The sequence below is a fragment of the Nannobrachium achirus genome (assembly GCF_963921795.1).
Source record: "Nannobrachium achirus genome assembly, chromosome: 19".
Classification (NCBI taxonomy): Eukaryota; Metazoa; Chordata; class Actinopteri; order Myctophiformes; family Myctophidae; genus Nannobrachium; species Nannobrachium achirus.
In genome coordinates, this window is record NC_137826.1 from 38,287,482 (window position 1) to 38,292,481 (window position 5,000).

Here is a 5,000-nt window from a genome sequence, read left to right on the forward strand (position 1 = left end):
CACTATAGTACCAGTGGTATGACACTAGTACATATTCCGAAGCAAACCTGGAGACTTGACATTCGGTAATTGAGCCTTATAGTCAAAATAAGAACATATCAATGGTGTGTAAAAAAGAAAATCTCAAATTTGCCATTGGACAAGGACAAGTCTGCCACGGACATGTTGATGACCCCTGATTGTGTAGAACCAGGTGTACCGGACAGAACGGAACTCTGGTTTTACCAGGTGTACTTAATGGAATGGAAACATGTGTGCTGGTAGAGTTGATGACGGTGAAGAATCTCCATAGGATTCATCGATGACGTTCTATCTCTCTGTCCCGCTGTCTCTCTCTTTCTTGGCCCCCATCTCTCACTCTCTCTATCTTTCTGTCCTTTGATAAATGTGTCTTATTATCATTGTGTCAGTTGGGAAGATGCACATGCACATATTACGCGCACACACACACACACACACACACACACACACACACACACACACACACACACACACACACAAGCTTTGCGCTAAGTAGAGTAAACATTGTTGCGTGTTTGTTTGTGTGTAAAGCATTTTGCTTTGCATGATCTGTATTTTGTGATTGTTTTTGCTGATTCAATTTCACAGTCTGCACACACACACACACACACACACACACACACACACACACACACACACACACACACACACACACACAGAGAGAGAAAGAGAGAGAGAGTATTACAATGTTGACAGTAATTGATATAGTATCAACCTGTGTGTGTGTGTGTGTGTGTGTGAGTGTGTGTGTGTGTGTGTGTGTGTGTGTGTGTGTGTGTGTGTGTGTGTGTGTGTGTGTGTGTGTGTGTGTGTGTGTGTGTGTGTGTGTGTGTGTGTGTGTGTGTGTGTGTGTGTGTGTGTGTGCGTGCGTGCGTGCGTGCGTGTGTGTGTGCGCACACATGTTCGTGCAAGTATTACAGCAGGAATCCCTTCATTGATTGACTTAATTAATTGCCAACAATTAAATGATCCATTTTACAATGACACAATCTGTATAATTCTTTTCATCTAAAAGCTCTCCAGTCATTTTAAATGTAATTGATTTATTTGTTGACATCAATCAAGTGTTACAGATTGATGAAATCATAAACTAATTATGTGTAGATGAGTTATTATGATTTCTTCTTCTTCTTCTTCTTCTTGCTCTTCTTCTTCTTAATAATTTAGATTTAACAAACATCTTGAAATGTTTTTTTAAAGCATTTGTGAGCATACTGTATGTTTTGAGAAAACAAAACGATTTGGGAGAGGACAGAGACTATCGTGTGTGTGTGTGTGTGTGTGTGTGTGTGTGTGTGTGTGTGTGTGTGTGTGTGTGTGTGTGTGTGTGTGTGTTGGGGCGGTTGTTTGTCATTGGTCAGTCGCCTGGAAACAAAGCGATTATGGGAGCATGGCGGTTTCACTGATTGACCTTTATCACCAGGCATACAGTACACACACACACACACACACACACACACACACACACACACACACACACACACACACACACACACACACACACACACACACATACATACACACACACACACACACACACACAAACACGCACGTACGCGTGGGCACACACACACACACACACACACACACACACACACACACACACACACACACACACACACACACACACACACACACACACACACCCACACACACACACACACACACACACATACATACACACACACACACACAAACACGCACGTATGCGTGGGCACACACACACACACACACACACACACACACACACACACACACACACACACACACACACACACACACACACGTTTGTATTACTATACTTCTGTGGGCATTTAATTTTAGGACAAGTGATTTTATAATGCCATTTTTACAATGGTTTGCTATTTTTAACCCTAAGCCTAAAGTTGAAAATAGCAGATGTGCTAAGCTCATGACATGTCACAACTGACTATAAATCATAACTCCACCCATAAACCCTGACCTCTGAACCTCTGGTTGTTGGTTAAACATGTGCACGCACGCGCGCACACACACACACACACACACACACACACACACACACACACACACACACACACACACACACACACACACACACACACACACACACACACACACACACACACACACACACACTGAGAACTGCTGATGTAAACAAAAGGACCTCTGTATTTTAAAGGATCTGTTGAAGATGATATTACCATGGTAACGCGGTCTGACACCAAAATTAATCACATAATTAAATGATCAATCACTCCATTTAAATGACATTTTATAGCTTGCAATTTTCATATAATTCATATCTCATTATCCTCACTTTAGGTCACTTGTTCACCGAAAGCTTAAATGAAAATTGTTGGGGGAATTTATTAAAATATTACAGTAACGTCGGATAAAATCATACGGTGATGAGTTCTGAAACAGCGACACAATATTTCAACAAACAAATGAAATGTCAAAAGAAATTATGTTTCAAAGACGTTATCAAAATGTAAATGTCATTAACGACACAGAGTCACATACATAACAGAATGGCCCGGCTGATTTGTTTATGTTGTTTGGAAAACAGCTCTTATAGGACGCGATCTAAGGTTTCTCTATGGCATTTTCAATAGAAAGAATCAATTAAAAGAAAATACTTCTGTGACCTGGGACTTGGTTTCTCTAGACATTCTCACCATGAGTCAGTGTTGCATCTCAACTCCCTGACATCACACCCTTTTTATGAATAACGGCTATGTTTGATGGGTGATGGCTGTCAAACCTGGACCTTAGTCAAACTAATTAGACTCTCTGAACTGTGCCTGCACACCTGTTGTGCATCAAGCTAATCGCTGTGAATAAATAGAATAAATCCCCCCCACACACACATACTCAGGTAGAGATGCTGTCTGGAGCTACATCTGCTCTACCCTCTAACAGTTTCTTTTGATACCGCTTTGGCTTCAGTTAAAACCACAGCATGGGAAGCAGCAGTGTTTTATTCTGTAAAGCTCATTGTAATATAGAGAAGTTCACATGTCTTAACATGGAGCTATTCACCAATGTGATAATATTGGCCAATCTGAATGGCCCAAAGGCCAAAATAAGGAACATGCTGTTTGCCTTGTCTAAAGGTCCTTGTACACCAGGAGCGGAGCACGATGAATAAACAATCAGAAAATATGTCTGTGAATATTTTACAAGCTATTACTATGGTGATGCCTCGCTCATACAGGTTGATGCTTTTATATTTGCGTTGGGAAAACAATCTACTTTGTTGATTACAATACTTTATCGCCTCATAATATTTAAAAGTGTGGATGTACCGGTGACACAAACAGCTGTTCAAATTAAAGCAAATTAAACACACAAAAAGATTAGTTGTAATCATACTTAGGCCACAAGGAACCAAGATAGATGAGCAGATAAAAACTTGTCATGACAGCTCTGCTTCCAATTAGTTTGACTCTCCCACCCAACACCCTATTTTTTATATTTAAATTAGTTTGCTAAGAATACGTAATTGATATGAATATAAGTAATTAGATGGGTGATATATTCACAACATGAACAGGTGTCTATAGTGTATACTCTTGATAAATATATATACATATATATACCTTGTGCCACAGAGTTCTCTTGCTGGTTAGCGTTGTTCTCCACCTCGTTCTCAGGATGAACAGCGTCTGAAAACATAAACACATTGTTCATATCAGACATGCTAAGTATTGTGGGGTTTTTTGTTTGTTTATTTTTTCTGAGCTTTGCTTTTGTTGTGATGTGTGGATTGTTTTGAATGTAAAAAATGTAAAAAATAAAAATAAACATATTGTTTAAAAAAAAAAAGAAATGCTAAGTAGCTGACAATACCCCTCTATGTTAGGTTGCAGTGTTACCCAAAGCGCTCAGAGGAATGTAGAAAGGGCTATGGATTCATCCAGAACAGTGCAAAAGGAAGGAAGAAAGAAAGAAAGAAAGAAAGAAAGAAAGAAAAGAGCGGAAACAGGTGTCTATTGGGTACGGCAACTGGGGACAAAAATGTAAATGTAGTTCTTAAAATAAATGCATCATGCCTGTTGCTAAGGTATGGCAACATGACTGATGTCTTGCACGCACACCTTTGTTGCCATACCTTAGCTTTTGCTGAACTGACACCACTGGTGGGAAAACAAGAGCAGTGGCAGAAAAAGTGTTGAAAAGGGAAGAGAAGGAAGAGGGATACGTGGAAGAGGAGGTCACAGGGAGTGGACATGGTGGGGGTACTGTGTGGTGGCCTGCTCACCGTCCTCCCCTGGGGATCCGCTGGCCTGCTTCAGAGCACGCTCCACCTGCTCTCTCCTACGAGCCTCGAAGTCCAACGCCTCCTGCAACTTCCTCTTGGCTTTCTTCTCCCTCCGTAGTCTCCTCTGGATGGACACTATAGGGAGGGAGGGAGAGGTGCAGGGGTGCTGTGTAGTCAGTGGTGGAAAACAACTGTAGGAGTATCAATAATGCATTGTAGAAACACTCTGTTAAAGTAAAAGTAAAAGTCTGGTAACCAAAAATTAATTGAGTACAAGTACAAAAGTATTGGCATCAAAATATACTTAAAGTACCAAAAGTAAAAGTGCGCAGTATGCAGACTGTCCCGTTTCACAAGTTATCATATTATGTGTAAAATGTATTTAAAATAATCTTTGTAAAATGTAAATCTGTTTAGTTATTGGATACTGCAGCCAGCTCACTACTCATGCTATTTGACATGTCGTGCACTGGCCAGAAATAATACTAACAAGCTATATGAACAGTTACAGTGATCCAGCTTTGTAACACATCAATTAAGTGATGTATCTTCGAAATAACTCTCCGCAACCATTTTGTCAAATCAAACTTGATCGATTCTACCATCCCCGCATCTCATCCTTGCATCCTTTCTCAGGGGTGGGGCTAAGATGCGAAGAAGATGCGAAAAGAGAATCACAATTTGGCTTCTGCCTCACCACCTCTGCTGTGGAGCTCATTGTTAAGGCATCTCT

General features: G+C 40.5%; 1 pseudogene across 1 annotated transcript in view; it reads right to left on the minus strand.

Moving 5' to 3' along the window:
* Positions 1 to 5,000, minus strand: part of LOC308304809 (dachshund homolog 2-like) — a 68,017-nt pseudogene that overhangs the window by 2,304 nt on the left and 60,713 nt on the right. The window contains exons 9-10 of the transcript in view: positions 4,268 to 4,402; positions 3,606 to 3,671 (exon numbers count right to left, since the gene is read on the minus strand). The product of the transcript in view is annotated as a dachshund homolog 2-like (transcript). The remainder of the gene's footprint in view (positions 1 to 3,605; positions 3,672 to 4,267; positions 4,403 to 5,000) is intronic.